Genomic DNA, 27,151 nt, shown 5'->3' on the forward strand with positions numbered 1-27,151 from the left:
TTTTTGCTTTTCTCTCTATTTCTCTATTTTTTGTGTGTACTATCATTTGTACTATCAGCAGTGTGTACTATCAAAAGTTAGTATTATCAGTTGTGTGTACTATCAAAAGTTTGTACAATCAGCAGTGTGAACTATCAAAAGTTTGTACAATCAGCAGTGTGAACTATCAAAAGTTTGTACAATCAGCAGTGTGAACATTCAGCAATATGTGCTAACAGCGGGTTTAACTTATTTAGATCTACTTGGATCACTTGTAGCCATTTTTTTAACGCTAAAATCAAACACACACACACACAAACAAACACACAAACACACACTACTTTGTTGTATGAGGCAAAACGGATATTAGAGAGTTCCAATTCGTTTAGTCATGCGTCAATGAATATGAAGTCACTCAATCGTAAACACGCTAAATATCAAATGAAAAGTTCAAATATTTGTCTCGACTGGCTGATATACAGAACGTTGCAAAGGACAATAGACTCCTCAAATATAAGACGCAAAAAGGAGGGACTGTTAAGTATTGACTTGGTTAAGAATGTAGTTACACACAGTTGCTCTTTTTTTGTATAATTTCGGATCTATCCAAATCTTGAACCAGTTTGCCGTATAGCAGTAGCGTAACGTAGGGATAGGGTGGCTACGGGGTGCGGACTAACTCTTTTCTTGTTTTTTGATAAAGAAGCAATACTTTCGAAGAATAAGGAAACAAAATAATCAGAAAAAAATTGAAAACAAATCTTCTGTTATATGGTTTGAATTTATTGTTAAAAGAAAAACAAAACAAAAACATATATGATAATGAAAGATGAGCTAAAAAATGAATCACTCTATATGATTGGTAATTTTATTTTTTTAAATAATCAACGATACTCCGAGAAATTGTGATATGACTAGATAATAATAACAGCATTGCCTCGACATTGTTTTATATGGAAAATGTTTTTGACAATAAACACAGATCTAGCATAATAAACACAGATCTAGCATTGATATGCAGGAGGCGGGAAACCAGAACTTAAATGATAACCACGTCCCCTTCCCCAAGCTGCAGTTTGGAATCACTAGATGTTGCCAGACAAGTTGAGCCCGGGCAGAGGAGGTGGGGGGGGGGGGCACTGACGTATGTCATTGATCACATGACAACATTTCAAACCTGCTGATCAAACAGCATAAGACAGTAGCGAATAGCACTTTAAAATGAGCGGGAAATTATTATCTCCCCCTTCCCCACTCTTTTGCAAAGCAGACGTGATTGTCTATGCTCGTGTAGGCCACGAGGAAATATATGCAAATGAGCTGTCATGGTAGACAATGCCAGGTCATAGAGCCGAGAAATTGGCATTTCATGTGCTTATTCGCAGACGGGGAGTGACTGCATATTATAGCACCCTGGTGTTGGTTCATAGTGGCAGCGCCTGTGGGGATCCCACAGGGCGGAGACGAAACAACATGAGAAGCAAATTTAAATCTAACGAGATGACAAATATGAATCATTTTAATGTGGGAAAAATATGTATTGGTGGCGCTTTTAAGGGAGGGATATTTATGATACATAGTAGTGTTGTGTGGCCTGCCATTTACATAGTTTACTCAAATTATTAATGTTATACTAATAATGTTGAAAGAGAGGTGGACTATTTTTGAATAAATTAAGAAATATTAGGGTGTAAAACGAATGCGTGTTTACTTGTTTACATTGTCAGATGTTTTATAGGCTTGTTGTTTATAAAGCTCTAAAAGTCACATTTGACGGTTGTAATTGTAAAGTAAATTAGTCAAATAATGAATGAATCAGCTGGATTTTTATTAACTATGTAGTGTTGAGACGTCATCATGGCAAAATGATAATATTTGTAGTCTTTCTATCTATCTATCTATCTATCTATCTATCTATCTATCTATCTATCTATCTATCTATCTACCTACCTACGTACCTACGTACCTATCTATCTATCTATCTATCTATCTATCTATCTATCTATCTATCTATCTATCTATCTACCTACCTACCTACGTACCTACGTACCTATCTATCTATCTATCTATCTATCTATCTATCTATCTATCTGTCTGCCTTGCCTTTTTTTGTCTTGCCTTGTCTTGTCTCTCTTGGCTGGGCTTAGTCTTTCTTTCTCTCTTTTCTCTCTCTCTCTACCTTTCTCTCCTCTCTCTCTCATCTTCGTATAGAGTTACGTTAAAGTCCTGGATTATAACCCGATAAGGAAGATAGAGTGTACACAGATCTTTATACAACAGAAAGTCTATAACTATTACGACTGCTAACTACCCAGCTTCCTCTGATATGTGTATTTGCAATATCTGAACGAAGTGCAACGAAATGATTTGAGACGTTTATATTGCTGATCTGATCTAGAGTCTATACATTATGCAAAATTAGCCCCCCCCCCCCTTTTTTTTTTTCATCTCTGTCCCCCCCCCCCATCCTTACCCCACCGCCCCCGTTTCTCTTTTCAACTAACCACTTTTCTTTTTAGATGTTCAAATATTTCTCACTCCACTCAGCGGACCGTATCAATGTCAACAGTTTAACGGAATATGGTCGAGTTGTCGCCCTCTCTTGTTTCTTTTCATCGAGTTGTCTCCCTCTCGGTGTCTCTCCAGCTCATGTGTTGAGTCACTAACTGTGTACACGGAATATACTGTCCATTGTTGTTTAATATCTCTTTAGATATATACCAGTAATTCAGTAGACTGTCGGGATGTTTCATTGTGAGCTAATGTCGCTTGGTAAGCTCTCATTTTAATTTCATATTCAATTTAAAGATATGCAAGATCGTTAAGTTTGTAGTATTGAAAGCGAAATATGTGCCTGTGCTTGTGACAAGGGCGGATCCAAAACTTTTTGTGTTTTTTTTTTTAGCATTTGGGGGGGGGGGGCGATTTTTTTTTCTACATTTAAGTGTAGTGAACCCAACCCTATATATTTGTTTGTTTGTAAAATGTTTTACATGTTTCGGATGTTCCTTCAGAGTTGAAGATAGTTTACTTCCTAGTCCAAACCTCCCGCAGGACGACGGGAGATGGGAGCGGGCAGGGTTGGAACCCTCGACCGTCGATAAATCCGAACGACAGTCCAGCGCGCAAACTGCACGACTTGAGATAGCTCAAGTAAGAAAAGTAAGTAACGATCCCCTTTCAGACCTATGCGATTTATAGGTCAGATAATGTAAAGGTTTTGTTTCTGTGAACATATGGAATAGCTAAAAACTTTCTTTAACTAATTACAATCAATTGATATCAAAATAGTGTGGGAGGGGGGGGGGCGAGTGGGTACGCTAAATCAGGTACAAGTAAACATTGACAAAGTGTACATATTTTTTAAAATTACTAATTAGTTCCAAAAATTGTGTACCTGCTGGACAAGGACACTTCCGCCCTGTCCTTGAGCCTACATCATGTTTGGTAACAGCGCTCTATAAATTAAATTATTATTATTATTATGTTAGAAATGAACGAGTAGTCATTCTCTGGCGCTGCCAGGGTCGAGTTTCGCTAAAGAGAAACAAAATTCATCGTAGTCCCTTTAACAGTTTCCACTGAGGAATTTTCTGGTGATGTGGCAGGTCTGCAGCAGTACCGCCCTCTGACAGGCAACGAAGATTTTCCTAGGAATGTTAAGGGCCTTGAAGGTGTCTGTGAGGTCAGTTGTTATTATCCCCTCGGTTGATATAACAATGGGGTATATTGTTATTTTGGACAATTTCCATAGACGCTTAATCTCCAAGCCTAGGTTCCCATATTTTCTTTGTTTTTCTATCTCAGTTTTTCTTAAATTATGAGACAGTGGTACGGCGATATCGATAATGGTAGCGGTTTTTTCTTTTTTATCGATGAACAGCAGATCCGGGCGATTGAAATCTACCGTTTTGTTTATTATTATTATTATTATCATTGTTATTATCATTGCTATTATCGGAAGAAAGGTCGATCACCACTACCATCCTTCACGGTCCCTTGATCGCTATTAGCAGTGTGTGTGTGTGGGTGTTGAGACAAATATTTTGAGACCAACATTTTGAGACCAACATTTTGAGACAAACATTTTGAGATCAACATTTTGAGACCAACATTTTGAGACCAACATTTTGAGACAAACATACAAACATTTTGAGACCAACATTTTGAGACAAACATTTTGAGACCAACATTTTGAGACAAACATTTTGAGACAAACATACAAACATTTTGAGACAAACATTTTGAGACAAACATTTTGAGACCAACATTTTGAGACAAACATTTTGAGACAAACATACAAACATTTTGAGACAAACATTTTGAGACATACATTTTGAGACCAACATTTTGAGACAAACATTTCTAAACATTGTCTTTCGTATAATAACTATTCCAAAATTTTCTCAGATGTTAGAAAGAGTGTTGTGGTTTTAGTTAGCTACTCCAAGCTAAATTCCTAATCTTTTAGCAACATGAAATCCAACGATGGAGTAACCTTTGGGCCGATTACCCCGTAACTTGCCGTGTGGTGCGGTATGCACGCTGGACTGTCTTTCGGTCCCGGGTTCAAACCCTGCCCGCTCCCATCCCCCGTCGTCTTGCAGGAGGTTTGAACTAGAATGAAAATTATCTTCAACTCTGTAGGGGCATTCGAAATGTCCCTTAACTTTTAAAAGACATCGTAACATTTCTTCACAACAAAATAATTCAAGAAAAATATGGTATCGTTCCCGTGACTTCTGGTGATAATGACCGTTTTAGTTTAAGCTATGGGTCTACACTACAAAAACTAAACCTTTGAACACGACATTGAAATAATTTACTGTACTATGGAACGGTGTGGTCAACACAACTTACCATTAAACCTTGAATCCTTCATAGCAGACTGACCGTGTTATACGATTGTTACGGATTGTCCGAAATTCAAACCAAGACCATCCTGAGGAGTGTTTGGGCAAAGACGTAAATATCTTTCTTAACCCTTAAAGGGCTGAGCTTTTTTAAAACGAGTTCATACGAAATGGAAATACAATTCTACTGTTTAGAGGCTAAACCACCACACGCGTCTAAAGGGTTAAGGAAAATTTCTTTCTTCTGAAAAAAAATAGAAAAAAAATTAAAATAAGGCTTTAATGTAATTTAACACCTTAGCTTTAAGCAATAAAGATTGAACAGATATGAAATCTAATCCTGATTTATGCATAAAGGTGAAGGCTCGATGAAAAAAAAAAAAGCAAAGCCATCCCCTTGTTTTGACGAACCAAAGATCAACTCACTCTGTCTGGTACACAGTTTGTACACGTTTTGTCTACCCACTCCCCATTCTCGGGTCAAACTAAAATGTTGCACAATTATTCATTGTCAAAGACAAGGCATGAATCAATAAAAAAAAATTTAGCCAATTAGTTTATCCGTTAATGTTAATTTATTAATTTTTGTTTTATTTCGAAAAAAGGGAGTTAAGCCTTCCAGTATTGAGAGTTGTGACAGTGATTTTGTGATTCATCCTCTTACTTAAGCTTTGTTTTCAAAAAAGTATTTTTTAAATTTTGATTCTCTATTGCGTACAAAGTTATCAACACCTACAAAAGTACCTACTATCCATTACTATTAATCCTATTGATCTTGGTGTATATTTGTTTCGTTTGACAAGTTAAAGTTTTGAACACTGCTGCGCATTTAAGGGGAACCCTAAGTTACGTTACGAGGGATTCCCAGAACTAGTTCGCGTTTTGTTCTATCTTGCTAGAGTACACTCATAAAATATCCGCTTATAGAAGGGATATATAATTGGTTATTACAGGCGAGCACTTGAAAGACTTGTCTCCCTTAAACATGTACAGAAAGTGCTCCTGACAGACAAACTGACGGTCATAATATTTATTATTTGTTGTTACGTAAGCTGACATTATCTTAATTTCTTGCTGAAATTAATTTCCTGAAAGAGAACGGTTCGGATCTCTCTTTAACTAAAGTGTAATTGCAAGTGCACATAATTGTCATCCACTCCAGTAGAAGGGTTCCGTTCTTGATAGGTTATTTATTTTCAGCTTACGTTGACTTACACAAAAATACTATTAGCTGATTACTTACTAACAGTCCATCACCCCGCCCCGTTGTAGAATTTGGGCCTCCAACAATAGAGCGCCATAGCCCCCTGTCCTGGGCCATCCTTTCCCATCTTCTCCCAGGTGTAACCAAACTTTTAGGGCCCTTTGAAGTTTAATTGTCTGCCCACAGCCTGCCTCTGGTGTGATCACAAGGAAAGAAGGGCAGACGTAGTTCTGATGAAACCACAAAATGGTGTGTCGTAATTCGAATTAATAAAAAAAAAAAAAACTTAACAAAAAAAAAGACAGCAGCATTGACCTTGTCAATCCAATACATTTATAAAATAGCTTAATTTAACATGTCTTTGACTCTGACAATGTATAAATCAAATGAACATTCAGCTATTCATATAGCCCTTTTTTATTTATACTTTAGTCTCAATATACACTTTAACATATACCTGATATAATACACAAATAATAATAATAATAATAATAATTATCTTTATTATCCGTATGAGAATATACTCTACAATTTGTTCATTACACCAAACAAAAAACATAACTATAAGAAACCAAAGTGTACATTCACACCAGACTCAATCATAATTTACATGTGACAAAGCTTATACCAGATTGTTCTTATTTAATGATTTGATTGCATGCATGTCTCTACTTTAAGATTTCAATACTGTTGTATTCAAACTACTAGGTAAACGAGGTGCTTTGACTTTGCTGAACTCTAGTGTTAAACTGAATCCTAAAAACAAACATTCTTAATGATCTCGACCGCTCAGTCTGACATTGCACTTGGTCCGCTTGGAAACAGCGTTTGTTATTTTGACAAGACATGGACACATATCGTTCTCTCTACTCACGGAGATAGAGCTGATCATAAATTTCGTGATGTCTTAAGTTGACTGTCATGGCTTGAACATAAAAATCAAAATTTACTATATTGTTGTTACAAGTTAAGCTACAGGAAAGACATGGGATTGGCGCTCTTTTAATGTGATAAGCTTGCACTGTAGCTTCTAGTCAAAATAACAACGATGTTTGTTTGGCAATCTGAAGAGAAAACATGAGACTAATCAATATGTGCTGTGATATTTCTATAACTGTTGGGCTGCCTGGTCGTGTGGTATGCGCTTTGGACTGCAAAAAAAAAATAAAAAATTTTTAAATTTTGCCACAAAGCATAAATTTTACAAAGGCAGTCAAAATTGCAAATAATAACAATGTTTACATAACGAAGGTGGTCTCGATGGTCCTGGGCTCGAACCTTGCCCCCATCTTCCGCCGACCTGCGAGTGGTTTGGGATAGAATGAAATAATCTTCAAATCTCAAGAAACATCTGAAGCTTTTAAAACAATACAAATACAAAATTCTATGTATTGTTATGATTATATCATCATTATCATCTTTCCTTTGAGTTCTTCGTGGAACATAGGGCCTCAATACAAACAGGCCACGCTTCATGGTCTCTTTCTAGTTTTTTAATGGCTTCCCAGCTGTTTCCTGTCCTCTTGGCTTCACTGCAATGTCACGTTCATTTTGGTCTTCCTCTCTCGTGCTCTGGGTAGTTCTACACTAAGGACTGTCTAGCTTTGTTATTGGTATCTTTTCTAAGGGTGTGACCACTCCATCTCCACTTCCTCTCTTGTGCCCTGGGGGGTTCTACACTAAGGCCTGTCTAGCTTTGTTATTGGTATCTTGTCTAAGGGTGTGACCACTCCATCTCCACTTCCTCTCTTGTGCCCTGGGTAGTTCTACACTAAGGCCTGTCTAGCTTTGTTATTGGTATCTTGTCTAAGGGTGTGACCACTCCATCTCCACTTCCTCTCTCGTGCTCTGGGTAGTTCTACACTAAGGCCTGTCTAGCTTTGTTATTGGTATCTTGTCTAAGGGTGTGACCACTCCATCTCCACTTCCTCTCTTGTGCCCTGGGGGGTTCTACACTAAGGCCTGTCTAGCTTTGTTATTGGTATCTTTTCTAAGGGTGTGACCAATCCATCTCCACTTCCTCTCTTGTGCCCTGGGGGGTTCTACACTAAGGCCTGTCTAGCTTTGTTATTGGTATCTTGTCTAAGGGTGTGACCACTCCATCTCCACTTCCTCTCTCGTGCCCTGGGGGTTCTACACTAAGGCCTGTCTAGCTTTGTTATTGGTATCTTTTCTAAGGGTGTGACCACTCCATCTCCACTTCCTCTCTCGTGCCCTGGGGGTTCTACACTAAGGACTGTCTAGCTTTGTTATTGGTATCTTGTCTAAGGGTGTGACCACTCCATCTCCACTTCCTCTCTCGTGCCCTGGGGGTTCTACACTAAGGCCTGTCTAGCTTTGTTATTGGTATCTTGTCTAAGGGTGTGACCACTCCATCTCCACTTCCTCTCTCGTGCCCTGGGGGTTCTACACTAAGGACTGTCTAGCTTTGTTATTGGTATCTTGTCTAAGGGTGTGACCACTCCATCTCCACTTCCTCTCTTGTGCCCTGGGGGGTTCTACACTAAGGCCTGTCTAGCTTTGTTATTGGTATCTTTTCTAAGGGTGTGACCACTCCATCTCCACTTCCTCTCTTGTGCCCTGGGGGGTTCTACACTAAGGCCTGTCTAGCTTTGTTATTGGTATCTTTTCTAAGGGTGTGACCACTCCATCTCCACTTCCTCTCTAAGATCTGCACCTCTATATTTCTCTGTCCACCTATCTCCCACTTACGACTGTATGCTTTATTGTGTTTTGTGAGGGTCAAAAGAAGTGATACCTTTTACGGGAGGCATAAGGTTGTGCTACCAGGCCCAAGACGTTGTGCTACCAGGCCCATGACGTTGTGCTATCAGGCCCAAGGCGTTGTGATATCAGGCCCAAGGCATTGTGATATCAGGCCCAAGAGGTTGTGCTATCAGGCCCTTTGACGTTGTGCTATCAGGCCCAAGGCGTTGTGATATCAGGCCCAAGGCATTGTGATATCAGGCCCAAGAGATTGTGCTATCGGGCCCATGACGTTGTGCTATCAGGCCCAAGGCGTTGCGATATCAGGCCCAAGGCATTGTGATATCAGGCCCAAGAGGTTGTGCTATCGGGCCCATGACGTTGTGCTATCAGGCACAAGGCGTTGCGATATCAGGCCCAAGGCATTGTGATATCAGGCCCAAGGCGTTGCGATATCAGGCCCAAGGCATTGTGATATCAGGCCCAAGAGGTTGTGCTATCAGGCCCAAGGCGTTGCGATATCAGGCCCAAGGCATTGTGATATCAGGCCCAAGGCGTTGCGATATCAGGCCCAAGGCATTGTGATATCAGGCCCAAGAGGTTGTGCTATCAGGCCCAAGGCGTTGCGATATCAGGCCCAAGGCATTGTGATATCAGGCCCAAGAGGTTGTGCTATCGGGCCCATGACGTTGTGCTATCAGGCCCAAGGCGTTGCGATATCAGGCCCAAGGCATTGTGATATCAGGCCCAAGAGGTTGTGCTATCGGGCCCATGACGTTGTGCTATCAGGCCCAAGGCGTTGCGATATCAGGCCCAAGGCATTGTGATATCAGGCCCAAGAGGTTGTGCTATCGTGCCCATGACATTGTGCTATCAGGCTCATGACGTAATGCGGCCAGTGGCCCTTGTTTTAAAAAAATTATATTGCTCCAAGTTAAAACATAATTGGCTACCATAATATATAGGCCGATGGTCACATATTGGATTTTCATATGAACGCTACCGACAAACAAACGCGCGAATCCAGCAAGAACAGAACTTAAAGCCTTCCTTCCTGGCTGACTATGAATGTATCTTTTTTTATTTGGCAAAATATGTAGGTCAAGGTTTGATCTGTGCAACCATTTAAACTACTGCACTCTTCCTAAATCTTCAAGATTGAAGACACGCTTTGTTATGTATTACAGTGCGTCTGAAATAGACCTCATGTTTATGTTCAGTTGATGGCACAATATAGGCGGGAGATTTACAAACAACCATTACCTTCATCAAACTCAAACCAACAGATATGTGAACTAGTAATCAGTCACAGAAAGGAGTATTACTGACGTATGCCGGTAGGCTGTGTTTTTTACATTGGCAACTATTTTACAATGAAATTGGGGCCTGTAACACAAGGGGACATAATTGACTCGACAAGGCCAAGGCGCTGTCATATCAGCATGGATTATCTTCATGTAATGGCGATTTTCATAAAGGGACGCAAATCCTCATATAGCAATCTATCTGGTGTATCCGGTGTAAGGATTACGTAGGCATTGAGAAACCTTACATGTCTAATTGGACCTGTCACTCTAAACAAAGGAGCGTAGGCTGTTGTTACGGAAGAGACGCTCAACTAGGCGTATTTTAATAAACTTTCTATTAAATAATAATAAGGCGAATGATTTCTGGTGTGAAGTTGAAGGGAGAAGCGAAGCACCAGTGTTTCGCATGCCTACGCAGGCCCAGCTGTGACCTACATATTTTCATATTGTCAAACTCTTCCTATTACATTTGTCTCATGTCCTTGTAAAAGACTTACATAGTAGAGTGCATGTGGAGCATTTATAGAGTTGATTAAAGTATTTGGCTTATCGGTAATTCTGTATGTCCCACATATGGTTATCTATAGATTGTCTTCTGTGTAAAGTAATCTGCAATTAAAATGTGCTTAAGCCCTTTTTTGATTAAAAGGTTGTATGGCACTTTTTTTTTCTTGAAATACAAATTCATTTATTTTTTAAATATACATCTTTGAGAACCATGTCAAGACTCGACATTGTTGCAAACGCCAATTCAAGTATCGATAGGTGGTCTCTGTTATTATATAGGGTATGCGCTAGACAAATTCTTAAACAATGTTTGCTAAATACCCCTATATCACGTTGAATGTTTTGGTTACGGTGTTATTGCATAACTTGTTAGACGAGACTAATACAAGAAGTACTAAGGGAGTTAAACTTGCTATTCACTTGCAAAATATTTCCTAATCAGTTTAACACTTTGATGACAAGATTGTGTTTATTTTAGAATCACGCCTAAGCCAACTTAAATCAGTTTGACAGTGTAAATTCTCATCAAATAAAATATTCAAATTACTAACTAGTGATACATTCGATTCAGTTCAATCAGACTACATCCAAACGCGTTCGCTTTGGCCCTAATAACCGGCTTGTCCGATTAACCGAATCTATGTAATAGGATTCATTTCGGTACTTTAAGATTCGTTCGAATAGGCATCAGGTCTGATTAACCGGATTCGACTGTAGTTGTTCCTCCAGTAAAAAAAAGAGTATCACGTCTTTGCACAATCCCCCCTTGCAGGACAACAGGCAGGGATCGAACTGGCGGCTGTCGTGTCGACAATCCGATGCGCATACTTCAGGACCAGACGTACACAAAGATGGTGGAGATTTCGATATCTGGCGGGAAAAACTATTTATAGCTAGATTTATGGTGTATCCGATGTACAGAGTAAGGAAGTGCTGATAATGTGTGTGCAATTCAAACATCACGGGTCTATACGACGAGGCGACGAGCGATTGGTCTAAACTGCCCACATGTTGTGACGTTACAGGTCAGTGTTAAGGCCTTCTATAACCAATGGTTTCGGTTTTGTTCTCTCTGCACACTATGGATATAAAGATATGTAAGTTGCGCCCTGTGCACTATTGATATAAAGATATGCTAGGTGCGCCCTGTGCACTATTTCATTCTAGACGTGTAAGGTGCACTCATTGCATTATTGAATTCCAAACGTGTAAGATGCTCTCTGTGCACTATTGATTTCCAGACAAGGTTACAGGGTGCTAAGAAATTGGTCTAAACTGCCCACATGTTGTTACGTTACAGGTCAGTGTTAAAGCCTTCTATAACAAATGATTTCGGTTATGTGCTCTCTCGACACTATTGATATAAAGATATGTAAGTTGCGCCCTGTGCACTATTGATATAAAGATATGCTAGGTGCGCTCTGTGCACTATCTAATTCTAGACGTGTAAGGTGCACTCATTGCATTATTGAATTCCAAACGTGTAAGATGCTCTCTGTGCACTATTGATTTCTTGACAAGGTTACAGGGTACTAAGAAATTGGTCTAAACTGCCCACATGTTGTGACGTTACAGGTCAGTGTTAAAGCCTTCTGTAACCAATGATTTCGGTTATGTTCTCTCTGCACACTATGGATATAAAGATATGTAAGTTGCGCCCTGTGCACTATTGATATAAAGATATGCTAGGTGCGCTCTGTGCACTATTTCATTCTAGACTTGTAAAGGTGCACTCATTGCATTATTGAATTCCAAACGTGTAAGATGCTCTCTGTGCACTATTGATTTCCTGACAAGGTTACAGGGTGCTAAGAAATTGGACGTAGGTAACAGCGGAAGTTGAACCGGTGTTAGAAGACGCCCCCAACCCACGCAAAGTGGCTGTAGACACGGCTAGGGAGAAGGTCCGCCGCGAGACAGCACGAGCGTTGCGCCGACAACTCTACCGAAGAAAACTGTTGACAGTAGTTTCCCCCTTTTCACTTAGCGAATTTATTTTAAACAATGGGTTTCGTCCCGCGCTGAAGTTGCCAACTTAGGGGATTTTTAGTTTTCGTTTATTTCTGTGCTTTTTTGATTAACTTTGTTTGATTCTTGTGGATTTTTAGTTTCTTTGTAAGTATCAAACTGTTGCAAAAAAAAAAAAAAGTCAAAGTATTTGTATAATAATATAAAGATTTTTTTTTATAGCATTAAAAAAAACTGTTGTTAATGAAGTGTAGTTTCATTTTAGAGCTGGTATGATCCAAGTCTAGTATAGAACGTATGATATAGTAAGCATTGTCCTCGAGCCTAGGGATTAAAGAGTGACTGTGTAGAGTTCAGTTATTAGCTATATATTTTATCACAAATAGCGCAAACAAAAGCCGATGACAGCGAAGTCGATATGTATTATACATAGACATCTAGACCTGATTTACGAAAGGTTTTAAAAACATAAACAACTTGAAATTGCAAATTAAATATCAGCGGGTGCTGCGTGGGTATGGGTGTGTTGTGTATGTGTGTATGAAAGAGAGAGAGACAGACTAGAAAATTAAACACTATGTGCAAACAATAATATCTGTTATTTATATAGTAGCACCTTGTATTATGTTGCTTCCGTTCTTATTTAAGATCTAAAATTTTTCACTTAGTGTAGGTGAACAATAGATTGTTTAAATTTAAGGAATCTTTAGTAAATATTAAATGAGAAGTCTGGACGTCGCGAACGATAACTGTTTTAGTGTTTCAAACTTCACTTTCCCGTCTTGGACTAAAAAATATTGTTAGGAAATTTCTCAGGCTAAGAAAATATTTTTTTAAAAATTTATATGCGAAATTTAGACTTTAGTAAGACTTTCATTTTTACTATTCCTCTTTTCTGCTTGTAAATTCTTCACAAGGTCGGGAAAAAAAAAGCAGAAAATTTTGCGCATCGTCTTCTATGTCTGTTTTTAAAGTCCTATCTCAAAACTAAAATTGTACATACTCTGACTAGATTTACACATGGATTTGGGGAAGGGGGTGGGGGTATGAATTTTCATATTTTTTAAAAATCTTCCATTCATTACTTATATAAAGTAAAACATTCGCTCTTACAACAGCTTATCAGCTTCTTAAAGGGAAAAAAAACAACGTTTTTTTTTTTGTTACTTGTTGAGTTTTACGTTCAAATTGAAATCCGAGTGAAGAAATAAGAACCTAAGATCTTTGTGTAGGGGCTTGGATCGCTGGCAACTGCAAGTCTTTTGGGCAACAGGAAGACAGGAATGTCTAGGAGCTACTATGTACACACACTCTCTCCTTCTCTCTCTCTCTCCTTCTCTCTCTCCTTCTCTCTCTCTCTCTCCTTCTCTCTCTCCTTTTCTCTCCTTTTCTCTCCTTCTCTCTCCTTCTTTCTCCTTCACTCTCTCCTCTCTCTCTCTCTCTCTCTTTCTCTCTTTTCTCTCTCTCTCTCCTTCTCTCTCTCTCTCATTCTCTCTCCTCTCCCTCTCTTTTCTCTCTCTCTCCTCTCTCTCTCCATCCCTCTCTCTCTTTTCTCTCTCTCTCCATCTCTCTCTCTCTCCTTCTCTCTCTCTTTTCTCTCTCTCCTTTTCTCTCTCTCTCTCTCTCCTTTTCTCTCTCTCCTTCTCGCTCTCTCTATCTCTCTCTCCTTCTCTCTCTTTCTCCTTCTCTCTCTCCTTCTCCCTCTCTCTCTTTTTTCTCTCTCCTTCTCCCTCTCTCTCTTTTTTCTCTCTCCTTCTCCGACCTTCTCTCTCTCTCTCTCCTTCTCTCTCTCCTTCTCTCTCTTTCTTTCACTCTCCTTCCCTTTTCTCCCCTCTCCTTCTCTCTCTCTCCCTCCCTCTCTCTCCTTCTCTCTCCTTCTCTCTCTCCTTCTCTCTCCTTCTCTCTCTCCTTCTCTCTCCTTCTCTCTCTCCTTCTCTCTCCTCTCTCCTTCTCTCTCTCTGGTTCTCTCTCTCTCTTTCTCTCTCCTCGTAAAGAACGAAATAAACTCGTATATAAAGGTAATACAATTGTATTCTGTTCTACTCCAACGTATGTACATCAGTAGTAAGAAAACAGACACACACACACACAAACGTGTCTCCCAGAGTAAATTACAATCTCCACCTCTCTCAGTATCTGCACTGCCACACCTGGGCCTCTTACGTACTCTAATACCTGTCACCAACTCCAACAAGCTAAATACAAAAGACTACTTTAAAAAATAAAAAACTTATACTAAGTGTAGTTGTATCAATTAGTTTGGATCAGTCATGTGATTAAATGTATTATAGATCTAGACAAGTGTTTCCCAAACTGTTTCCTTAACGGAACACTTCCGGCACATTCTGAGTATTTAGCGGAACACTTTGCTTATTTTTTTTAGATTGGATTTTTTTTTTATTTGATCGATACTAAACAAAATAATTAATTATCAATAGTTAATAAACTAATTGGTTAATTTGTTTTTGTATTCTTGTGTTGTGCAAAATTTCTGTTTGATCCGAGATTGGGTGTGTGAGAAATAGCGTGTACAAACCTTTAACCTGACACACAGAGTGAATTGATATGAGCTTTGTAAAAAAACAAAAACAACAACTAGTCACACTACAAACTCTTAACTCCCTTAAAGTCTGCACTCCAACTCCTGTCACCAACTGCAAAGGTTCTCAATTCTCTGGTCACATCATCATCTCATCTCTGGCTGTGGTGTGGTCCCGTCTGGACTCTCGGTTCTAGGCAAGTCTCTCCAATTGTCTCATCTTGCCCATTTGTTTGGCATCCAAATCTGGTGCCATTTATTCATGGGCCGTCATGGGCCGTCCCCTCTTTCCTTGGGGGTTCCAGGTTAGGGCATTCCTTGTTATGTTGGATGTTGGATCCAGGGTTGCGAAGAATATGACCAGGGCCGGCCTTAGGCCACTACAACCTAGCGGCCGCAGTAGGCCCGCACTTTCATTAGGCCCCGCGCTAATTCTAGGTGTAAATTATTAAATTAACCATCATAACTTATAACAGGGATCCCGCAGCCTCATGATTTGCCATGAAAATATCCAGAAAAATAGACAAAATTGTCATTTTAGGTGTCCGAAACGCCAATTCTACGCGCGATATAAAAAGGCATTATCAGCTTTCATTTAATAAAAATGTAAGAATAGGTCAAATTTTAAGCCATTAGTTTTTTTTACTATAAGAGTCACTGGCATATAAGTAATAGATCTAAACCTATCTCGATCTCTTTAAAAAAAATCAAAATCGATATTTTATTTGATCGTGATTTTGTACGTAGTAAAGAATGAATAAAATGCAAAGACGAATCTATTTTGAAATACAAAATCTTAATTTTCACTTATTATCCTTATCCCTACACAGATTGTGCCCAGCGCAATCCGATTCGCATAGAGTTTTTATTAATTGTTAGGGCCGGCCCCGGGTGTGACCTATCCATCTCCAGCGTTTCTGAAGGATATTTGCTGCATTGTTTTTTTTCTACAGTTCCTCATTCGATATATTGTCGAATTTTCTTCAGACAGGTACTTAACATCTAACATACAACGTTTGATTGTCAAAAGAGCTGAGCCGAAGGCTCTTCGAGCTCTAGGCATGTAAGCCTGCTTGAACAACCGTTCTGTCTGGAAGAGATCGAAGTCAATGACTATGTAAAGCATTGCTATTTCCGATATCTCTGGCACTCCGGGCGCACGGGCTAGAATGCATGGTCGAAGGACGAGCACACCGGGAACCTCCACCATTTTCCTCCTATGTTGTACCAAGCTAACCGTGCAGGACTCGCCATTAGTGCAACGGTCCCTTGAGGAACGGCGCATGGATTATCGACAGGGACGTGGAAGCTCTCTTGGGAAAGCTCTCGCATTCCCTTGGACACTCCCACAGGAGTTTTTTTTTTCTATTCATTTAACCTCATTACTTCCTCTAGTGATCGTTTCCACCCGGGTGCCACGTTGAGGCAGAATAGCGTACCCGGGAAATAGGGTTTAGCCAGCTTTCCTTCCGAGCTAAGCTCTGTTGCCAGAGGTACGAGGCTGGGGTACATGTGTGTGTGTGTGGGGGGGGGGGGGTAGGGGATGTGTGCCTTTGCCCATTAACGCCAGTTGACCGCCCGAAGGCAGTATTGTCGTGGACTTTGACTGTGCCAGTCGCGCTAACAACGACTTGAATGTTGGACCACCGTTGTCCTCGAGCTTCCGGCTTGGAGACTTTTTTCATCCCGACCTCGCATCCGTGGCAGTTTCCCGCATTCGGGGTGCCCCCCCCCCCGGGATATCGGTGACGTCCTTCTACAGTTGCTGGGCACCTCCCCACCGTGGACTGGGTGTTCTGGGGGGGGGGGGGCTACCCGCTCGCGGCACCAGACCGATCGGTCTGGCTGGACGGTACCGCCTCGCTGGGCTCGGCCCCGGCCGACGTGGTCAGTTTGCCGAGTGGACATTCCGCCCATGCCAGCCAGGGCTACAGCCCGCGCCCTGCTCATTGGTTCCTCTCAGTCCGTCCGCTAAAGCCAAGGGATTTCCCAGGACTCTCAGCCAGCTACACTCAGGCTGGAGTTCAGCAAGACCATTACGACAGGACCTTGGGGCATCGGTCTCGTCTAACATTCGCGTAACAGGCTGACCATGAGCTCACCTTTCGCGATGGCCATGTTTGAGATCTCAATAGCAGAGGTTAGAACATTCACACGGTTTAGATACCCCGTTGTACTATTAATGTGTGAATTAGAGGCAATGTAAGAGTAGACGAATTTGTATGTTAAACAAGTAAACACGTTTAAGATTAGAAAACTTATACTAAGTTATATTGTGTAAAATTGCAACAATTATTTTAAATCAATCATGTAATTAATTTTCAGTAGATCAAGAATAACGTAAATAAATTTGTGCTAATGGAAATATTTTTAGTAATAGTTTTTTTTTTTTTTTAGTAATAGTTTTGGACGCTACTTTAATGCTAATAGCATGCTCGGTGCGTTATGATTCAATCATTTTCGTGGATAAGTGGCCTTTAGTATGGTATGTACAATTTGAGATCTGCGTACGATGGATAGTTTTCGTGCTGCTTTTTCAATAATGAATTATAGAAACAAAATAGGTGCTCGAATCTGAATTTCAAACTCGAGGTTTTATACTTATGGTCTATTGTTTGCCTAAAACAATTAGCGAGCGACCCAATTCTTTATACATGGCTCGTCTCCCCTTCAACTAATAGACTAATCAATTGGCTAACAAAAATTATTGATTCATGTATTGTCATCGAGAAATAATTGTGCAAAGTTTCAACTTCATTCTAGAGTGAAACTTCGGAGAAATATCATATATATTACAAGATTCCAGCCAGTGAGACATAATTGATAAATTTGTAACAAGGGAAGCAATCTAAAAGAAACGACAAAGATTTTTTTTGCTAATTAGCAAGACAATGCAACCCTGAGACATGGAGATCTAGAAATAATTAAACTGGCTTGAGAAACTATTTTCTTTTGATAAATTGATTATCATTGCAACATACACAAGCAGACATCTAATATTCTATGAAGCTCTCCTTTTATTAAAACACATAAAGTTCACAATTCAGATCTTGATATCTATAGGGCAGAGGATGTAAAGGTCGCCGGGAGGCACGGTACACCCCTGACGAATGCATCATGCGGTCAGCACAACGACCAACCTCCTTTACTTCTCCCGCAACTATCCTCGGTTAGCCATTACAGTTGGGTTGACCTTAAAATCCCCAAATTGAATTCCCAGTCTTGACCGGGACTCAAAACCGTGACCATTCAGTTTGGAAATCAAGCGACTTACCACTTGGCCACCACACCCAAGCTTGGGCTAGGATGTAATAATCTCTATTTCTGAAGGAACGTAAGAAACGTATAAGTAACTTAGAGTTTGGCCCAGAGCGCACAGAGTAACGCGATTGCAGATTTTTCTTACATGTAGGCACCTATAAACAGCAACCCTTTTGGTGCATCCTGTGTGCACAAGAAAGGAAGTGCAGATAAACTTGGCTTCTTATAAAGTTTCATATCGGTCATTTTAGAAATGCAGAAATTAATTTTTTTTTAAAGAACTATTGTTTACGACTTTAAGTTAGTTGGCAATTTTAAAGGTCACCTTTAAAGTCCTTGACCTAGTTTAGTTTATCGTGAAGATTTCCAATAGTAGTGACATGCAGTGGCGTAGCTAGGGTTGTGGGCGCCCGGGAAGGGGCTTGACCTTTGTATGACCCCCTGCATTTTGACATTCGACAACATGACATGAGATTATGTACTTAATAAATGTATAAGTCTAAATTATAATTGTTACAGTATATAAGTAAAATTAGCGAAAAATAATTATTTAGACTGTTAATGAATACCGTTGTTTATTGGCGAGATAATGCATATAATCATATCGCCTCACGTCGTGCAGCCAAGGTCATCTATAACATCTATAACATCTATAACATCTATAACATCTATAACATCTATTACATCATCTAGAATCTAGATCAATGCTGTCAAGTATTTTTTGACTCCCCCCAAGCGAATAGCAAGATGACATGGCAGTTGCGTAATATTCAACTCTTTCTCTCCTAATCGACGATACCATCGTTGATTTGACCTCATTAAATTGAATTAATTCTTTATTTTATAAACTTGACTTTGTGTTACATAAAAAAAAACATGCAATTCCCTTTAAATACCAAATATATTTTCTGAAAATAAACGAAAAAGTTATTGAAGCCCAATCATAACAGGGGAGTGAAATAGTAATGAGCCAAATGAAGAATTCCTTCGAAACGTGGAAAAAATAATTACGGAGAGAAAGAGTTAATATTTAATGTAAAAAAAAATAGGACATTCGACCTGCCTTATCGTCGGTGCAAAGTGTAGAAAATTTCCCGATATCCGTTTAGAAAATAAAAGGTTTGAAAAATGGATCTTTACCTACGTTAGGGTCCTCACTTTTTCCTCTGATAGATTGGTCCCGTGACCTTCAACATTTAAGCGTGTAGGAAAAGAAAATTAAGAATCTACCAGAACAATTAAACGAATCTTTACTTTTTTTTTTGTGGAACATGATAATTAGCCAACATCATAGACTTATATATATATATATTTGTATTTAGACTGGACATGGAGATCTTTTAACACCACAACAAATGTCGTGAACTTTTTTTTGAAAAGTTGAAACCAGGCGTTGTAAAGTAGCTATGGAATGTAAAATGGCCCGCAGGTCGAATTAGGCTGGGCATCGCTGTGCTCAAACATAAGTTGTCTACGAATAATGTTTATGGTAATCTATTGTTTGTTTTATTCTGTGTCAATCACATGATCTATTTATCTATAATTCTCATAAGCTAGTTAGAATAACCTCGCATGTAATTTAAATTTGGCCTACAGACGTTGGTGAGTGAGGGGGCGGGGGCCGCCCTAGAGATCTAGATCGTGTTTTTTTTTTTGGTATTGAAAATCGATAAAAAAAAATATCAGATCAATATCCAGATGCAACATAAAGTTGTTCTTTCTGGCGAAGAAAATCGAATGATTGCATTCACTGTTATAATACAACGAATATTTGGACTTGGTTATGTAATTGATGTCTAGACTTCTTTATGTAATTGATGTCTAGACTTCTTTATGTAATTGATGTCTAGACTTCTTTATGTAATTGATGTCTAGACGTCTTTATGTAATTGATGTCTAGACTTCTTTATGTAATTGATGTCTAGACTTCTTTATGTAATTGATGTCTAGACTTCTTTATGTAATTGATGTCTAGACGTCTTTATGTAATGAATGTCTAGACTTCTTTATGTAATTGATGTCTAGACTTCTTTATGTAATGAATGTCTAGACTTCTTTATGTAATTGATGTCTAGACTTCTTTATGTAATTGATGTCTAGACTTCTTTATGTAATTGATGTCTAGACTTCTTTATGTAACTGATGTCTAGACTTCTTTATGTAATGAATGTCTAGACTTCTTTATGTAATTGATTTCTAGACTTCTTTATGTAACGAATGTCTAGACTACTTTATGTAACGAACGTCTAGACTTCTTTATGTAATTGATGTCTAGACTTCTTCACGTAATGAATGTCTAGACTACTTTATGACTAGACCTTGTATGTAATGAATGTCTAGACTACTTTATGACTAGACTTTGTATGTAATGAATGTGCACCCCAATATCTGGACTTGCTGTGTAATGAATATATGGCGTTGATGTAGGCTACTTATAGTTAGTACTATGCTTGTTGAGACAAAGATCTGAGCAATGTGACGTTGAGACAAAGTTCTGAGCAATGGGACGTTGAGACAAAGATCTGAGCAATGTGTCTTTGAGACAAAGATCTGAGCAATGTGTCTTTGAGACAAAGATCTGAGCAATGTGACTTTGAGACAAAGATCTGAGCAATGTGACTTTGAGACAAAGATCTGAGCAATGTGACTTTGAGACAAAGATTTGAGCAATGTGACTTTGAGACAAAGATCTGAGCAATGTGTCTTTGAGATAAAGATATAGAATATGTTGGTCAGATAAAGAACTTATCAATGTGTCAGTGAGATAAAGATCTTATCAATGTGAACTTATTAAATTAAATGTATTGTTCAGATAAAGAACTAATTAAAATAATTTTAAAAAAGTAAAGTTCCCCCTTTCAGACCTTGTGGTCTATAGGGCAGATGATGTAAAGGTCATCTGTTTCTGTGGCCTACGGTTAACGAGGTTGTCATGTGGCCAGCACAACGACCAACTGTCTTTACTTTTCCTCAACTAATGTCAGGTACCCATTAGAGCTGGTTGGACTCAGAGGCGCCTAAAGATTCCGAAATTAAAAGTGTCAGTTTTCACTAGGATTCGTACTCGGGACCCCCGGTTCGGAAGCCAAGCGCTTTACCGCTCAGCCACCGCGCCTCCAGTTAAAACAAATAAGTGAGATAAAGATCTTTAAAAATAGTTCGGTTAGAAAGATCATAGGAGTGTGTCGGTGAGATAAAGATACTATCAATTTATTCTTGAGATAATTATCTTATTAATGTCTAAGTGAGATAAAAATCTTAGCAATGATTCGGTGAGATAAAGATCCTATAGATTTATTCGTTAGATAAATATCTTATTAATATCTAAGTGAGATAAAAATCTTAGCAATGATTCGGTGAGATAAAGATCCTATAGATTTATTCGTGAGATAATTATCTTATTAATGTCTAAGTGAGATAAAAATCTTAGCAATGATTCGGTGAGATAAAGATTTCAGAAGTGTTTCAGTGAGATAACTATATTAGAAATATGTCTGTGAGATGAGGGTCTTAGCAATGTGCCAGTGAGATCATTATCTTATCAATGTATTGTTGAGATAACTATCTTGGTAATAATTAAGTGAGATAAAGATCTCAGTAGTGTGTCGTTGAGATAAATCTGTTAGCTATGTGTCTCTGAGATAAAGATCTTAACAGTGTGTCGCTAACATGAAGATCTCAGTAATGTGTTGGTGAGATTTAAATATTTTGGACATTAAATTTAACGACAATCCCATCCTGGCCCAAGCCTCCCACGAGACGTCCCATATGCTAGGACAAATTTGAACAAATGCTCCTTCTTCCCTGGTGCTATTAGAGCATGGAATGGGTTGCCTGAGCCAGCCAGGAAAACCAGTGACTTGGCAGAATTTAAGTCATCGGTTAACATGCATGACTAAATGCATGACGCGTAGGACGTAATCATCTTCTTATTTTTGAAGTAACGTCTGTATTATATAAGATAAGACGTGAAGAAAAAAGGGTGGGGGTATTGGCGCGGGCAGGGTTCGAACCGGAACCATCGAGAACACTACCTCAGCAATGTGTCAATGAGATAAAGACCTTATTAGAAACTGTCATGCATTCCCAAGCGGACCCCCAAGTAAAAATGTTTCTTTCAACATTTTGCAGTAATTCACTTTTTTTCTGGTTAAAAACTTTTTTTTTTTTTTTTAAATTTTCTTCTCAGACGACGAACTAAATACCGTGAACTTTTCCTTGCACTTAACAATGTGACGTCATAAAGATCTTCCCAGAAACAACTGGATCTATAAATCAAGCCGGGTTTTGTTTTTTTTTTCAATTCGGGTAGATGTCAGAGGTTACATAACTTGACAGTGAAATTTATTGTAACCTTAGTTGGCATTTACAGCTGCACATAATTACCGTGTTCCGTACATCCGTGACCTGCAGGTGAAAATTGGCCAATTCCTTCGATGTAGAGAGGATTCAATGCGATCAATTTACCCGACGCTTAAGAGGAGGGTTTGTTCAACTGTCTATTAGATAGTGATACGGCAAACTTTTGGAGTGTGCTATACATGGACCTGTGACTAGATCTAGTGGCAGGGGCGTAGCAAGGGTGGGAGGAGGGAGGGGAGAATTTGAAAATCCCTCCCGGCCCCCTTTCAACTAATAAGTGTTTTTTTACATTAAATATTAAATATTAAGCAAAATGCAGGGGCCCACAAAAGATAGAGAATTCCTGTCTAGTGATGCCATCTTACTTTCAGTTTTATGGTCTCTGGTAGTCTTTGGTTAAGTTTTGGATTTTACATTTAATTCTATTAATATTTAATAATCAAAAATTAGATTTAAAAAAAATTCTTGTAGATACAAACGAACAATTTGCTTATTTCCGCTGGAGAATAAAGTTATCACCCTTGATATAATTACAGAATTTTAGACTTTGCTAATTCCATCAGGCGTTCTGGCCTTGATTGCAGGTGAAGGTCACAGCATAAAGGTTGGAGAATCATAAAAAAGAGAAAAAGCATAAAAAATATTTATGTTGTCTTTCGTCAAGCCGCTAGAATGTGCTTTGAGCAGCATTTTACAAAGATTTATGAACTCAGTCTGTCCGTCTGTCTGTCTGTCTGGTACATATTTTGTACACGTCATCTCTCCTACTTACAACTCTCGGATTAAGTTAAAATTGTCCACAATTATTCAATATTCTAACAAAACATGAATCAATAAAAACAAATTAGCCAGTTAGCTAATTAAAAAGTGGTTCTTAATTAATTTTGTTTGATATCGCAAAAAGGGTGAAAATCTTACAATATTGAGATATATAGTTGTAAATGTGGAATTATGTTCCTTAGATGAGATTTGTTATTTTCATAGGCCTAGTATTTTTGTTTAAACTTTACATTATATGATGTCCTTTCCTTTCTTGTCTTACTGCGTTGTCTCTTTCTCTCTTTAACATTCATGAAAGTTTGTCTTGTAACAGGTTGACATGTATAGAATATTGATGAGTGCTAGTTGTTCAAAGTCTTATATTATGACTTAAGATAGGGTTACACATGGTTGATTTTTTTTCTGACTTTGACATTCATCTCTTCCTGTTACGCTCCGATGAACACGGAGTAGCTGAAGAGGCGTAGTTTGGGGGGGGGGGGGTCCAAGTGGGCACGATGCCCCGGACGCCACGCTCGGGGTGGGGTGGGGGGCACACGCAGCCTATATTTCTATGTTATGTTCAAGGAAAATGGGGGCGAAGGTGCCAATAATGCCCCCGCAAGCACGTTTTGCTCACCACGCCTCTGCGTAGCTGTTTCACTTTCCCTATTGTTCCTGAGTGAGATTCTCTCCCTTTTTATCCTGTTAAGTTGTATATTAACTTCGTCTGCATCGCCTCCCTTGTTTCGTTTCGTTGTAAAGCAGTTTTCATATTGATTCTTTGACACAGAGGCATTTAGTCGAGACATCGATGTAGACTTGTAAACAGTCTTAGTGAATTATTCAAGGTTAAAGTTCACCGCACTTCATTCACACACCCCACAGCGTGCGTACGTTTTATTAAACATTTTCATTTTTTTTAAGATCCATAGGTCATTCTTTAACAAGTGAACTACATAAAAGAAAGCAATATGGAGAAATGTGTGGGCGATATAAGGAAACCTAAAGAGTAAAAGAGTAAGACTATAAAGCTAGAAATGTCAGAAGAGATATTGAACTAAACAGGCAACGTAATTCATGGCTAGGACGCTATATTGTAAGATCACTGCTGCAAAAAAAAAAAAAAAAAAAAAGATTTTTAAAACTACACCATAAGTTGAAAAGCTTAGAAATTGCTTTTGGCAGTACACAAAAAGTTTTTTTTTTTAAATGTTGGTATACCTTTTAAAATACCTAGCTTGTCAGCAATTCTGAGACTCTGACTACCAGAAATAGCAAAGTAGCTTGTTTTAGGATATCTTATCTTATATAATACAGACGTTACTTCAAAAAAGAAGATGATTACGTCCTACGCGTCATGCATTTAGTCATGCATATTAACCAATGACTTAAATTCTACCAAGTCACTGGTTTTCCTGGCTGGCTCAGGCAGCCCATTCCATGCTCTATTAGCGCTAGGGAAGAAGGAGTATTTGTACAAATTTGTCCTAGCATATTAAACCAGGAATGTGCCTTTATCTTTGTGTCTTTCAGAGTATTTTATTAGGTTTTATTTTTGTATTTGAAGATTATGGTTCAGTGTTTTATGTATAATTGCCACTTTACTCTTGAGACTTCTCTCCTTAAGGCTTTCTAAATTTAGTGATTTTACTAAAGGTGTTACTCTGGTTAAGTGTGAATAGCACTAGGGAAGAAGGAGTATTTGTACAAATTTGTCCTAGCATATGGGACGAGAAATGTGCCTTTATCTTTGTGTCTTTCTGAGTATTTTATTATTTTTTTTTATGTATTTGAAGATTATGTTTCAGTGTTTTATGTATAATTGCTACTTTACTTTTGAGTCTTCTGTCCTGAAAGCTTTCTAAATTTAGTGATTTTACTAAAGGTGTTACTCTAGTCAAATGTGAATATTCGTTTGTTATGAATCTCACTGCTCTATTTTGTATCTGTTCCAGTTTCTTAATATTTTCTTGAGTTGAGGGGTCCCAAACAGAGGATGCATATTCTATTATTGGCTTACCAAGATTAAATAACATTTTAGTTTTATGTTCTTATTTGATTTATAGAAATTTCTTTTAATAAACCCGAATGCTTTGTTTGATTTTTTGATAGTTTCATCAATATGTGGATTCCATGACAGTTTTTCATTTATTATAACACCTAGGTATTTTGCGTTTTTAGTCTGTGTTACTGGTTTAGCATGAATAAGATATATGGAATTAATTTGTTTTAGTTTTTTTGTTACTCTTAACAACTGACATTTTTCTGGGTGGAAAGACATGCTCCAATTTGATTCCCATTTCTGTAATTCATCTAATTCTCTTTGTAAAATTTCTGTATCTTGTATTGTTTTTATTGTTCTATATATTATGCAATCCTCTGCAAATAATCTTTGTTAATTTTTACAAATAATACTAGGTAAACCCAAAAAATTTTGATTTTAGTTCCTGACAACTTATATGTAATTACATGATACGTTACATTATAATCAATATGGATGCAGCATAGCTTGCGTTGCCGCGTTCAAACTGTCGTTGCGAGGGTCCAGAGTTTGAACCCTAGCTGTCCTGAGGTTTTGGTTTGGACGTAATAGTCTTATTCTCTAGAACTAACAACTCAGGCTGCACGATATGTTACTTTCGGTGTAAGAGGACTACATTTTGTAAACGTGATACATAGAGCTGGTCCAGTTTTAATTCAAAAGGCATTATTTCGAAAAGAAAAATGCAAAAAAGATAGATAATAATTGAAAGTGATCTGGGGAAATGTTGAGTCAGAAGAAAAATAAAATCATAATGAGAAACAGATGGTAGAAAAGCACGAAGGGAGAGATGTAGACAATGAAGGAATACGAGCATGAGTCACGGGCGCCATATTGAGAGTTCCATGCTGCCAACCAAACAATTTACTTTAAAAGTTAAATTTATTGATGCAGCCGTGGTCATATCTTATAAATTACAGACGTTACCTCAGCAGAGAATGCAATAACGTCCAACGCGTATTCATTTTTTTAAATCAAGTCCAGCGTGTTAATTGGAGCCTTAAATTCTACTACCTAATAAGTTTTCCTGGTTGATTCATGCAATCCGTTCCACGTTCTAATAGCACTAGGGAAGAAGGAGCACTTATAAGAACTCGTCCCAGCATATGGAATAAGAATGGTTCATTTATACATATCGTTGATTGAATGTTTGTTATTGGAAAGACATGAATAAATGTTTTGAATTTGGAAGTAGAAGAAAAGTAGTCAGCATTTAAGTATTATTTTTTTTCCTTTATTGGTACATGTTTATGCATGTTCTTTAATCAATGTTCCATCAGAAATAAATAGTGTTAAGCCCTAATCTAAACCTTCCGCCAGACGACAGTTAATCCTAACAGGCAGGGTTTGAACTTGGGACCATCACGAAGCCGTCCGTAGTGCATACCACACAACTAGTGCACAGTCTATCTTATAAATTACAGACGTTACTTCAAAGGAGACGATAATTACGTCCTACGCATTTTATGTCGCAATCTAGCCATGCATGTTAATCAATGACTTTAACTCTGCTACGTCGTTGGTTTTCCAGGCTGATTCAGGCAACCCATTTCATTATCTAATGGCTTTAGGGAAGAAAGAGCACTTGCACGAATTTATCCTAGTATATGGAATAAAAAATGTGCCTTTATTAAGAAACGTGCTTTTAGACTATGGGGCCAG

The 27,151-nt window shown here is 38.4% G+C and overlaps 1 protein-coding gene across 2 annotated transcripts in view; it reads left to right on the forward strand.

Annotated features, from left to right (window-relative positions):
- Positions 1–2,538: 2,538 nt before the first annotated feature.
- LOC106068474 (TWiK family of potassium channels protein 18-like) overlaps positions 2,539–27,151 on the forward strand; it is a 114,371-nt gene continuing 89,758 nt past the window's right edge. Inside the window, exon 1 of one of the 2 annotated variants that reach the window (XM_013227852.2) lies at positions 2,539–2,751. The gene's annotated coding sequence lies outside the window, so the exon portion shown is untranslated. Of the gene's footprint in view, positions 2,752–12,526; positions 12,672–27,151 lie in introns of those variants that run through there. The other variant, XM_013227845.2, reaches the window with a different exon arrangement.

The sequence above is a fragment of the Biomphalaria glabrata genome, chromosome 12, assembly GCF_947242115.1.
Source record: "Biomphalaria glabrata chromosome 12, xgBioGlab47.1, whole genome shotgun sequence".
Taxonomy (NCBI): Eukaryota; Metazoa; Mollusca; class Gastropoda; family Planorbidae; genus Biomphalaria; species Biomphalaria glabrata.